The 14,237-nt window shown below is 39.8% G+C and overlaps 1 pseudogene; it reads left to right on the plus strand.

The window, feature by feature from the left end:
* The first annotated feature begins 4,087 nt into the window (after positions 1–4,087).
* On the plus strand, positions 4,088–5,023 carry LOC113220009 (annotated as a pseudogene).
* Positions 5,024–14,237: the final 9,214 nt, after the last annotated feature.

Here is a 14,237-nt window from a genome sequence, read left to right on the forward strand (position 1 = left end):
CTCACTGCAACCTCCCCCTCCTGGGTTCAAGTGATTCTCCCACCTTAGCCTCCCAAGTAGCTGGGATTACAGGCACCTGCCACAAAGACTAGCTAATTTTTTTTTTTTTTTTGTATTTTTAGTAGACATGGGGTTCACCGTGTTGGCCAGGCTGGTCTTGAACTCCTTACCTCAGGTGATCTGCCCACTTCAGCCTCCCAAAGCATTGAGATTACAGGCATGAGCCACCGCACCTTGCCATGGCTAATTTTTTATTTTTAGTGGAGACAGGGTTTCACCATGTTGGCCTGGCTGGTCTCGAACTCCTGACCTCAAGTGATCTGCCTGCTTCATATTCCCAAAGTGTTGGGATTACAAGCAGGAGCCACTATACCTGGATTGCTTTTTAACAAACCATCTCTATTCTTACTTCCACTAGAATGTAAACTTGATGACAGCAGAAGATATTAATTTTGTTCAATACTGTTTATCCCTAGAGCCTAGAACTGTGCTATGCACATGGTAAGGAGACAAGTATTTGTTGAATGAATATTTTGAGCAGCTGTTCTTAGACTTTTTGGTCTCAGAAACTCTTTACTTTTTTTTTTTTTTTCTGTAGAGATGGGGTCTCACTATGTTGTCAAGCCTGGTCTTAAATTCCTGGGATCAAGAGATTCTCCCACCTTGGCCTCCAAAAGTGTTGGGATTACAGGTGTGAGCCACCATGTCCAGCCTTGTTCTTTCCTTCTGAGAACATTTATAACCTCCGTATTTTCTGTTTTGAAATGTACGGTAATGTGTCTAGGTATGGGTCTTATTCTTACTCAAATGGGCCCTTTGACTTACAGTAGAGGCAGATTTTTTGTTCTTTGAATATTTCCTCCAATGAGTTTTCTTTTCTTTGTTTTTTTTTGTTTTTGTTTTGTGGTTTTTTTTTTTTTTTTTTTTGGAACTTCTTTTACTCAGCTTTTTGTTTCCTTGGTGTATCATCTGAATTTGTCATTGAAACTTCCACCATGAAATGACACTTTTCATTTGTGATCCTATTTTATTGGCCAAGCGAGCACCTAGCCATGACTGAGTTTGCTAGGGTGAGGCAGGCTATGCCTTCTGGGACAAGGTGCCTTACTGATGAATGTGGATACGCTCCACTTTATTTTTATTTATTTATTTTTTTGTCCTTCTCTCACAGTCTTAATTTCTAAGGGAACTTTCCTTTCCATTTCTTGCTTACAAAATCCTGTTATTGTTTAACTGACAAAATATCTTCTACCTATTCCTGATTGGTTTTAGTGTTGTTTGCTGGGCCTTGCCTTTATTTCCTCATAGTTTTTTTCTCTTGATTTTGATGTCTTTCATGTTAGTGGAATTAGTGGAATATTTGTTAACAACTCACTAAAAGGTGATCATAAGCTCTTCTCTGCCTGAGTGCTCATATCTGGTAGGCTTCAGTGACTGAAAAGTGAAATGCTTAGTGAACCATTTGTCTCTGGAACAAGAAGACACCTTGTTCTAGAAGGCATAGCCTGCCTCACCCTAGCACACTCAGTCATGGCTAGGTGCTCGCTTGGCCAATAAAATAGGATCACAAATGAAAAGTGTCATTTCATGGTAGAAGTTTCAATGACAAATTCAGACGATACACCAAGGAAACAAAAAGCTGAGTAAAAGAAGTTCTAAAAACAAAACAAAACAACAACAACAACAAAAACAAAGCAAAGAAAAGAAAACTCATTGGAGGAAATATTCAAAGAACAAAAAAAATTGGTCTCCGTCTTACAGAAGGATTATACTGTCTGACTCCAGTGAACTCAGCCATGGCCAAGTCCTTTGTTTTAGCTAATGAAATATGAATAAAAGTGGCACTTATCATCTTGGAGGGGCATATAAATGAGGTTTTGTTTGTTTGTTTTGTTTTGTTTTTGTAAGTCTTGCTGTATCACCCAGGCTGGAGTTGGAGTACAGTGGTGTGATCTCAGCTCACTGCACTGCAACCTCTGCCTCCTAGGTTCGAGCAATTCTCATGTCTCAGCCTCCCAAGCAGCTGGGACTACACGTGCACACCACCACCCCGGGCTAATTTTTTGTATTTTTAGTAGAGATGGGTTTTCACCATGTTGGCCAGGCTGCTAATGAGGTTCATTGTGGGCTTTTCAGTTTCCCCAGAGAAGGATCCTCTTGTATCCTGCCCGTAGGTCTATATACCTCGTTGCCAGCATCTTTTGTCTTCATCTGCAGAATGGTGCTGCAGGTCTTACCATATATGTAGGTTTAATCTCTGATTTCCGTATAGAAGCTCATTCCTGTCATCTCATTTCCTGAATGCCCCTGAGCTCTGATTAAATTTCTGCAAGGATAAACTTCCATTTCTTATAAAGGTGTGACCAGTCCTTTTTTCTCATGAGAGGACATTTCGTGTTCAACTGCTCCTTACACTTTTTTTCAGCCACCATCCTTTATTCCTTTTGAAAAGCCTAATTCCCTTCATTTTCTGAGTCTTTCTGATATTTTGTGATACAAATCACTGGCATTTTCTTCTGCAGTACATTTCCATTATTTGAGTTTCCTCAGATAACTCAGCTGTGCACTGAAATCTTCCATATCCTTTCCATTATTGAAAAATCTGTTAATATCTGTTGTTGTGTACCAGTGGCTCTTCTATATTTTTTTTCTTGTGAGTTTGTACCACTTTCCCCTTTCTTATCATTTTCATGGGGTTTTGGGAGGAAGCACTTGTTGGTTGATCTATTCTCTTTCTTTTAAATATGAGCATTATTTAACCAGGTGTGGTGGTGCATGCCTGTAATCCCAGTTACACGGGAGGCTGAGGCAGGAGAATGGCTTGAACCCAGGAGGTGGAAGTTGCTGTGAGCTGAGATCGCACCACTGTACTTCAGCATGGGTAACGAGCAAAATTCTGTCTCATACATAAATAAGTAAATAAATAAATAAATAGAAATTTGAGCAGCATTTTTCTTCTTCAGCATTCCAGGTGGACTTTCTCATATTTATGTAGTCATCTTTTTCTTTTATTTAACAATTCTTCATTATTTGTTATGCAACTTGCTAAATTCTGAAATAGGTTATTTTTCAAGAGTACTCTCAGCTTCGTGGACCCATTTATGTTAATTTTCTACCTAGATCACCTCAAGTAGGGTTCCCTTCTCATGATTTAGTTGGAAGCATTAATAATATAGATGCTTTTCATAGTGGGAAATGGGCTACCAGAGTTAATCTCAAAAAAGCACAGTCTGATGTTTTATTGCTAGTAATGGGAAATTTCACAAATAAAAGTGATGGCAGTACAAAGGCAAGATGAAGCACTTGCCATGTGCCAGCCATGGTTCTGGGTACTTTACAAATTAACTCCTTTGTGCTATGGTTCTTTATGCTCCATTTTAGAAGAAGCCTGAGAAGATGATGAAGAGATAGACAGGCACAAGGACTTGGGGGGCATGTTGATCCATCTCCAGTAAAGACTGAGGAAAAGAGCATTGAATATAAGAAAAAATACTTCCTCTGTTCTGAGACCTTGTTTCTTTTAAGGTCACACCTTTTCGAAGTTTTGAGTTTGAATCACAACCTGGACTGAAATCATGAGGGAGCGTGTGTAGGAAAGAATCATCAAGGGAGTTAGTTGGGAATTTCTCTACCACAGCTTACTCCTTAGGGTTTTAACCCTCTTTAAGTGTAAATGTCTCTGGTTTAAAACATTTGTACCTCATCTGATACCAGAGTGTTCATACTGGAGAGAAGCCCTATGAATTTACCAAATGTGGGGGAAATTTTACTCACATGTCGCATTTCATCGAACATAGAAGTCATGCTGAAGAGAAACCCTGTGCGACTAAGGAGTGTTGACAAGCCCTTAGCTGGATGACAACCCTCACTGAGAAGCAGCAAATTTGTGCTGGAGACAAACCAGTGAAGATAGCAATACTTTATTGAATAACAGAAAATTTTTCTGGAAAGAAAGCATTGAATGTACTGAATGTGATAACATTTCCTCTCAAACCATATCCCTTACTCTGCATTTAAGAGGTCACACATAGAGAAGCCTTATAAATATAAGAGATGTGGAAATATCTTAAGCCAAAAGTAAATCCTCATTCACCAAGAAATTTGTACTGGAGAGAAAACTTGTGAGTATGGGAAAGCTTCCATTCAGATGTCACACCTCAGCCGGCAGAGAATTTACAGTGGGGAAAACCCCTTTGCCTGTAAGGTATGTGGGAAAGTGTTCAGCCACAAGTCAAACCTCACTGAGTGTGAGCATTTTCACATGAGAGAGAAACTTTTTGAATATAACAAGTGTGGGAAATCCTTTAGCAAAAAGGAGTATGTCATTAAACATCAGAACTCCCATACCGGCGAGAAGCTTTTCGAATGTATTGAATGTGGAAAATCCTTTAGCCCGAAGGAAAACCTCCTTACACACCAGAAAATTCACACTAGAGAAAAATCTTTTGAGTGTAAACATTTCAGGAAAGCTTTCATTCAGAAGACAAACCTCATCAGACACCAGAGAACTCACTCAGGAGAGAAGCCCTATGTATGTAACGAGTGTGGAAAACCCTTTAGTGGCAAATCCAACCTTACTGAGCATGACAAAATGCAAATTGGAGAGAAGTCTTTTAAATGTAGTGAATGTGGAACAGCCTTTGGTTAGAAGTACCTCATACAACATCAGAACATTCACATTGGAGAGAAACGCTATGAAAGTAATGAATGTGGAAAAGCCTTCTCTCAGAGAACATCCCTTATTGTACATGTGAGAATTCATCCAGGTGATAAACCTTATAAATGCAATGCTTGTGGAAAAGCCTTCTCTCGGAGCTCATCTCTCACGGTGAGTGTGAGAAGCCATACTGGTGAGAAGTCCTATGGTTGTAATGAATGTGAGAAAGCTTTCTCTCAGTTCTCAACGCTTGCTGTGCATTTGAGAATACACACAGGTAAGAAGCCTTATCAGTGGAGAGACTGTGGGAAAGCTTTCAGCAAGAAGTCACATGATGTTAGACACTAGAAAATTCATACTCACTAAAAACCCCATGAACGCCTTGAAAGTGGGAAAGCTTTCATCAGAAATTTGCACCTCATCATGCACCAGAAATAATCCTTCTAAAACAAAGCACCACAAATGAGATTAACTTTAACAAATACTAAAAACTCAAGGGACACCAGAAAATTTGTACAGAGGACAAAGACACACGTATGATAAAAAGCCTGTGTCCAACAAAGAAACCTGTAGGGAAAAAATAGGTTAGCCTGTTGCTGTGTTATTATAGATAGAAGTAAGTTTAAGAGACTTCATTCGGCTCTATATTTGAGATGCTGTTAATCTGTGACTCTACCCCCAATCTTGTCCTTGCTAGAAACATTGCAGTGCTAATTAAAGTTGAAAGGATTTTGGGCTGTAAGGAATGTGCTTTGTTAGGTAAATGTTTAAAGCCTGCTTGGGTTGAAGGTCAGTACCATTCCTTTAAATCTCAGTAAAAGAAAAACATCTGTCTCCTGCCCGATACTGGGAAAATGCAACAGCTCCGTGTATCTGTAAGCCTTACTGCTGATTTACTCCCTTATCTTTTTGGCAATAAATACTGAGGGAACTCAGAGGCCGGTGCCAGTGTGGGTCCTCTGAAAGCACAGCACTGGCCCCCTGGGGCCCCGCTTTTCTTTCTCTATACTTTGTCTCTGTGTCTTTATTTCTTTTCTCAAGTCTCTCGTTTCCACCTAGCGAGAAGCACCCACAGGTGTGGAGGGGCAGGCCACCCCTTCATCTGGCGCCCAACGTGGGGCTTTTTGCTAAGGTGAAGGCACGCTGGAGCGTGGTCATTGAGGACAAGTCGATGAGAGACTCCCGAGTACTCTACAGTCAGCCTTGCGGTAAGCTTGTGCGCTCGGAAGAACCTAGGGAAACAATGGGGCAAACTAAAAGTAAATATGCCTCTTATCGCAGCTTTATAAAAATTCTCTTAAAAAGAGGGGGAGTTAAAGTGTCTACCAAAAATCTAAATACGCTCTTTCAAACAATAGAACAGTTTTGTCCATGGTTTCCAGAACAGGGAACTTTAGATCTAAAAGATTGGGAAAAAATTGGCAAAGAATTAAAACAAGCAAGTAGGGAAGGTAAAATCATCCCACTTACAGTATGGAATGATTGGGTCATTATTAAAGTAGCTTTAGAACCATTGCAAACAGAAGAAGATAGCGTTCCAGTTTCTGATGTCCCTAAAAGCTGTGCAGTAGATTGTGAAAAAGAGGCAGGGATAGAATCCCGGAAAAGAAAAGAAAGTTCACACTGTGAATGTGTAGCAAAGCCGGTAATGGCTCGGTCAACGCAAAATGTTGACAACAATCAATTACAGGAGGTAATATATCCTGAAACGTTAAAATTAGAGGAAAAAGATCCAAAATTAGCAGAGCCATCAGAGTCTAAACCACGATGGCCAACACCTCTTGCAACAGCTCAGATGCCTGCAACCTTAGAACCTCAAATGCAGGTTAAACAAGTACAAACTCCAAAAGAAGATCAAATAGAGAAAGATAGAGTCTCTGTCATGGCAATGCCAATCCAAGTACAGTATCCACAATATCAGCAGGTAGAAAGTAAGATCCAGCAGCCAGTAGCCTATCAATACGGGCCGCCAGCTGAACTGCAGTATCGGCAGCCCCCAGAAAATCTGTGTGGACAGCCAGGAACATTTCCAGTGCCACAGGGCAGGGTGCCATATCCTCAGCCGCCCACCATGAGACTTAATCCTACAGCACCGCCCAGTACACAGGGTAGTGCAATACATAAAATTATTGATGAGGCAAGAAAACAGGGAGATATTGAGGCGTGGCAATTCCCAGTAATATTAGAAGCAAGACCACCTAGAGAAGGGGCTCAAGAGGGAGAGCCTCCCGTAGCTGAAGCCAGATATCAGTCCTTTTCTATAAAAATGCTGAAAGAAATGAAAGAAGGAGTAAAACAGTATGGACCCAACTCTCCTTACATGAGAACATTATTAGATTCCATTGCTCATGGATATAGACTCATTCCTTATGATTGGGAGATTCTGGCAAAATCCTCACTTTCACCCTCTCAATTTTTACAATTTAAGACTTGGTGGATTGATGGGGCACAAATACAGGTCCGAAGAAACAGGACTGCCAATCCTCCAATTAACATAGATGCAGATCAACTATTAGGAATAGGTCAAAATTGGAGCACTGTTGACCAACAAGCAATAATGCCAAATGAGGCCATTGAGCAAATCAGGGCTATCTGCCTCAGGGCCTGGGAAAAAATCCAAGACCCAGGAACCGCCTGCCCTTCCTTTAATACAGTAAGACAAGGCTGTAAAGAGCCCTACCCAGATTTCGTAGCAAGACTTCAAGATGCTGCTCAAAAGTCAATTACCGATGAGAATGCCCGTAAAGTCATAGTGGAGTTAATGGCATATGAAAACGCCAATCCGGATTGTCAATCAGCCATTAAGCCATTAAAAGGAAAGGTTCCCGCAGGATCAGATGTAATCTCAGAGTACGTTAAAGCCTGCGATGGAATTGGAGGAGCTATGCATAAAGCTATGCTTATGGCTCAGGCAATCACAGGAGTTGCTTTAGGAGGACAAGTGAAAACATTTGGGGGAAAATGTTATAATTGTGGTCAAATTGGTCATCTAAAGAAGAATTGCCCAGTCACAAATAAACAAAATGTAACTACTCAAGTTACTACAACAGATAAAGGGCCACCTGGCCTATGTCCAAGATGTAAAAGGGGAAAACATTGGGGTAATCAATGTCGTTCTAAATTTGATAAAAATGGGCAACCACTGTCGGGAAACGAGAGGAGGGGCCAGCCTCAGGCCCCGCAACAAACTGGGGCATTCCAAATTCAACCCTTTGTTCCTCAGGGCTTTCAGGAATAACAACCCCCACTGTCGCAAGTGTCTCAGGGAATAAGCCAGTTATCACAATACAGCAATTATCCCTCGCCACAAGTGGCAGCGCAGCAGTAGATCTATGTACTTTACAAGCAGTCTCTCTGCTTCCAGGGGAGCCTCCACAGAAGATCCCCACAGGGGTATACGGCCCATTGCCTGAGGGGACTGTAGGACTCATCTTAGGAAGATCAAGTTTAAATCTAAAAGGAGTTCAAATTCATACTGGTGTGGTTGATTCAGACTATGAAGGCGAAATTCAATTGGTTATTAGTTCCTCAATTCCTTGGAGTGCCAGTCCAGGAGACAGAATCGCTCAATTATTACTCCTACCTTATATTAAAATTGGAAACAGTGAAATAAAAAGAACAGGAGGGTTCGAAAGCACTAATCCAGCAGGAAAGGCTGCATATTGGGCAAGTCTGGTCTCTGAGAGCAGACCTGTGTGTAAGGCCATTATTCAAGGAAAACAGTTTGAAGGGTTGGTAGACACAGGAGCAGATATCTCTGTCATTGCTTTAAATCAGTGGCCAAAAAATTGGCCTAAACAAAAGGCTGTTACGAGACTTGTCGGCGTAGGCACGGCTTCAGAAGTGTATGAAAGTACAATGATTTTACATTGTTTAGGGCCAGATAATCAAGAAAGTACTGTTCAGCCAATGATTACTTCAATTCCTGTTAATCTATGGGGTCGAGATTTGTTACAACAATGGGGTGCAAAAATTATTATGCCTGCTCCATTATACAGCCCCACAAGTCAAAAAATCATGACTAAAATGGGATATATACCAGGAAAGGGATTAGGAAAAAATGAAAATGACATTAAAGTCCCAATTGAGACTAAGAAAAATCAAGAAAGAAAAGGAATAGGGTATCCTTTTTAGGGGCGGCCACTGTAGAGCCTCCTAAACCCATTCCATTAACTTGGAAAACAGAAAAACCGGTATGGGTAAATCAGTGGCCGCTACCTAAGCAAAAACTGGAGGCTTTACACTTATTAACAAAGGAACAATTAGAAAAGGGACACATTGAGCCTTCATTCTCACCCTGGAATTCTCCTGTATTTGTAATTCAGAAAAAATCAGGCAAATGGCGTATGTTAATGGACTTGAGAGCCGTAAACGCTGTAATTCAACCCATGGGGCCTCTCCAACCTGGATTGCCCTCCCCGGCCATGATCCCAAAAGACTGGCCTTTAATTATAATTGATCTGAAGGATTGCTTTTTTACCATTCCTCTGGCAGAGCAAGATTGTGAAAAATTTGCCTTTACTATACCAGCCATAAATAATAAAGAACCAGCCACCAGGTTTCAGTGGAAAGTTTTACCACAGGGAATGCTTAATAGTTCAACTATTTGTCAAACTTTCGTAGGTCAAGTCCTTCAACCAGTTAGAGACAAATTTTCAGATTGTTATATCATTCACTATATTGATGACATTTTATGTGCTGCAGAAACAAGAGACAAATTAATTGACTGTTACACATTTCTGCAAGCAGAGGTTGCCAACGCAGGACTAACAATAGCATTTGATAAGATCCAAACCTCTGCTCCCTTTCATTATTTAGGGATGCAAATAGAAAATAGAAAAATTAAGCCACAAAAAATAGAAATAAGAAAAGATACATTAAAAACATTAAATGACTTTCAAAAATTGTTAGGCGATATTAATTGGATTCGGCCAACTCTAGGCATTCCTACTTATGCCATGTCAAATTTGTTCTCAATCCTAAGAGGAGACCCAGACTTAAATAGTAAAAGAATATTAACTCCAGAGGCAACAAAAGAAATTAAATTAGTAGAAGAAAAAATTCAGTCAGCACAAATAAATAGAATAGATTCTTTGGCCCCACTCCAACTTTTGATTTTTGCCACTGCACATTCTCCAACAGGCATCATTGTTCAAAATACTGATCTTGTGGAGTGGTCATTCCTTCCACACAGTACAATTAAAACTTTTACATTGTACTTGGATCAAATAGCTACATTAATTGGTCAAACAAGATTACAAATAAGAAAGTTGTGTGGTAATGACCCAGACAAAATAGTTGTTCCTTTAACCAAGGAACAAGTTAAACAAGCCTTTATCGATTCTGGTGCATGACAAATTGGCCTTGCTAATTTTGTGGGAATTATTGATAATCATTACCCAAAAACAAAAATCTTCCAGTTTTTAAAGTTGACTACTTGGATTTTACCTAAAATTACCAGATATAAACCTTTAGAAAATGCTCTGACAATATTTACTGATGGTTCCAGCAATGGAAAAGCAGCTTACACAGGGCCAAAAGAGCGAATAATCAAAACTCAATATCAATCAGCTCAAAGGGCAGAGTTGGTTGCAGTCATTACAGTGTTAGAAGATTTTAATCAACCTGTTAATATTATATCAGATTCTGCATATGTAGTACAGGCTACAAGGGATGTTGAGACAGCTCTAATTAAATATAGCATGGATGATCAGCTAAACCAGCTATTCAATTTGTTACAACAAACTGTAAGAAAGAGGAATTTCCCATTTTATATTACTCATATTCGAGCACACACTAATTTACCAGGACCTTTAACTGAAGCAAATAAACAAGCTGACTTACTGGTATCCTCTGCATTCATAAAAGCACAAGAACTTCATGCTTTGACTCATGTAAATGCAGCAGGGTTAAAAAACAAATTTGATGTCACATAAAAACAGGCAAAAAATATTGTACAACATTGTACCCAATGCCAAGTACTACACCTGCCCACTCAAGAGGCAGGAGTTAATCCCAGAGGTCTGTGTCCCAATGCATTATGGCAAATGGATGTTACCCATGTACCTTCATTTGGAAAATTATCATATGTTCATGTAACAGTTGATACTTATTCACATTTCATATGGGCAACATGCCAGACAGGAGAAAGTACTTCCCATGTTAAAAAACATTTATTATCTTGTTTTGCTGTGATGGGAGTCCCAGAAAAAATTAAAACTGACAATGGACCAGGTTATTGTAGTAAAGCTTTCCAAAAATTCTTAAATCAGTGGAGTATTACACATACAACAGAAATTCCTTATAATTCCCAAGGACAGGCCATAGTAGAAAGAACTAATAGAACACTCAAAACTCAGTTAGTTAAACAAAAAGAAGGGGGAGACAGTAAGGAGTGTGCCTCTCCTCAGATGCAGCTTAATCTAGCACTCTATACTTTAAATTTTTTAAACATTTATAGAAATCAGACTACTACTTCTGCAGAACAACATCTTACTGGTAAAAAGAACAGCCCACATGAAGGAAAACTGATTTGGTGGAAAGACAACAAAAATAAGACATGGGAAATAGGGAAGGTGATAACCTGGGGAAGAGGCTTTGCTTGTGTTTCACCAGGAGAAAATCAGCTCCCTATTTGGATACCCACTAGACATTTGAAGTTCTACAATGAACCCATCGGAGATGCAAAGAAAAGCGCCTCCACGGAGACGGAAACACTGCAATCGAGCACCATTGACTCACAGGATGAATCAAGTGGTGATATCAGAAGAACAGATGAAGTCACCATGCACCAAGAAGGAGGAGCTGCCAACCTGGGCACAGTTAAAGAAGCTGACACTGTTAGCTAGAAAAAGCCTAGCTAGCACAAAGGTGACACAAACCTCAGAAAAAATGCTGCTTGCAGCTTTAGTGGTTGTATCAACGGTGGTAAGTCTCCCCGTGCCTGCAGGAGCAGCTGCAGCTAATTATACCTACTGGGCCTATGTGCCTTTCCCGCCCTTAATTCGGGCAGTGACATGGATGGATAATCCTATTGAAGTATATGTTAATGATAGTGTGTGGGTACCTGGTCCCACAGATGATCGTTGCCCTGCCAAACCGGAGGAAGAAGAAATGATAATAAATATTTCCATTGGGTTTCGTTATCCTCCTATATGTCTAGGGAGAGCACCAGGATGTTTAATGCCTGCTATCCAAGATTGGTTGGTAGAGGTGCCTACTCGCAATCCCACCTGTAGATTTACTTATCACATGGTAAGCGGAATGTCACTCAAACCACAGATAAACTATTTTCAAGACTTCTCTTATCAAAGATCATTAAAATTTAGGCCAAAAGGGAAACCTTGCCCCAAGGAGATTTCCATAGAAACAAGAGATTTAGTTTGGGAAGAATGTGTAGCCGATAGTGCCGTGGTTTTACAAAACAATACATTTGGAACTATTATGGATTGGGCACCTCGAGGTCAATTCTACCACGATTGCACAGGACAAACTCAATCCTGTCCCAGTGCACTAGTGAGTCCAACTGTGGATAGTGACTTAACAGAAAATTTAGACAAACTTAAGCACAAAAAATTACAGTCTTTCTACCCTTGGAAATGGGGGGAAAAAGGAATCTCTACTCCAAGACCAAAAATAATAAGTCCTGTTTTTGGTCCTGAACATCCAGAATTATGGAGGCTTATTGTAGCTTCATACCACCTTAGAATTTGGTCTGGAAACCAGACTATAGAAAAAAGAAATCGTAAGTCATTTTACTCTATCAACCTAATTTCCAGTCTAACAGTTCCTTTACAAAGTTGTGTAAAACCCCCTTATATGTTAGTCGTAGGAAATATAGTTATTAAACCAGACTACCAAACTATAACTTGTGAAAATTGCAGATTGTTTACTTGCATTGATTCGACTTTTGATTGGCAGCACCATGTTCTGCTAGTGAGAGCAAGAGAAGGCGTGTGGATCCCTGTGTCCATGGATCGACCATGGGAGGCCTCGCCATCCATTCATATTTTGACTGAAGTATTAAAAGGCATATTAAAAAGGTCCAAAAGATTCGTTTTTACTTTAATTACAGTAATTATGGGATTAATTGCAGTCACGTCTACCGCCGCTGTGGCAGGAGTCGCATTACACTCTTCTGTCCAGACAGTAAGCTTTGTTGACAATTGGCAAAAGAATTCCACAAGGTTGTGGAATTCACAATCTGGTATCGATCAAAAATTGGCAAATCAAATTAATGATCTTAAACAAACTGTCATTTGGATGGGAGATAGGCTCATGAGCTTGGAACATCGTTTCCAGTTACAGTGTGACTGGAATACTTCAGATTTTTGTATTACACCCCAAATTTATAATGAGTCTAAACATCACTGGGACATGGTAAAACGCCATTTACAGGGAAGAGAAGATAATCTCACTTTAGACATTTCTAAATTAAAAGAACAAATTTTTGAAGCCTCTCAAAGTCATTTAAATATTGTCCCTGGAGCTGAGGCGTTAGATCAAGTGGCAAAAAATCTTTATAGATTAAACCCCACGACTTGGATTAAGTCTATTGGGAACTCTACTGTAGTAAATTTTGGAATTATGTGTCTCTGTTTAATCGGTTTGTTTTTAGTGTGCTGGACCAGTCAAAGAATCCTGCGCCAAAATCGAGAGAACGAACAAGCCTTCATCGCCATAGCACATTTGTATAGAGGAAAAGAGAAAAAAAATGTTGCGAAAAGTCAGGGACCTTGAACAGAGGGACTGGCTGGAGCCTCAACAACAACAACAAAAAATAATAATAATATGAAGATTTCATGGACATTTTATTAGTTCTTCAAAATTTATACTTTTGTAATTTCTTATGTCTGTCTTTAATCTTTTAATCCCATTATTTTCTTTGTAAGCTGAGGAAGATATATGTCACCTCAAGACCCTATAATAATTGCCTTAACTACACAAATTGTTTGTAGAGCGTGTGTGTTTAAACAGTATGAAAACTGGGCATCTTGAAAAAAGAACGAGATAACAGCGATGTTCAGGAAACAAGGGAGGTAACCTTGAACTGGCCGCCGGTGAGCCGGACGGAACAAAGCCATATCTTTTCTCCTTTTGCACACAAATAGGAGAGATATCGCTGAATTCTTTTTCTCAGCATGGAATATCCCTGAGAAGGAGAATGCGCTCTAAGGGTAGGCCTACAAACGACCCCCTTGGAGGCGTGCCGCCTTTTACAGTTGAAGCCGAAGGGATGAAATAAGCCCCGGCATCCTGTAGTGCTCTCAGGCTTATTGGGAGCGAAAAAAATTCCCACCTAATAAATTTTGGTCAGTCAGGTTGTCTACTCTCAAACCCTATTTCCTGATAAAATGTTATCAATGACTATGCGTGCCCTAAAATTTCATTAGCAACTTTAATTTTAATGTTAACACCATCCTGTGATCTCATCCTGCCTCCACTTATTCTGTAATATTCTATTACTTTATAAAGTATGTAATCTCGGTGTCATGATGATAATGGTGATTGTGTTAAAAAGAAAAAGGGGGAAATGTAGGGAAAAAATAGGTTAGCCTGTTGCTGTGTTATTATAGATAGA

This window comes from Piliocolobus tephrosceles, unplaced genomic scaffold (genome assembly GCF_002776525.5).
Source record: "Piliocolobus tephrosceles isolate RC106 unplaced genomic scaffold, ASM277652v3 unscaffolded_220, whole genome shotgun sequence".
Taxonomy (NCBI): domain Eukaryota; kingdom Metazoa; phylum Chordata; class Mammalia; order Primates; family Cercopithecidae; genus Piliocolobus; species Piliocolobus tephrosceles.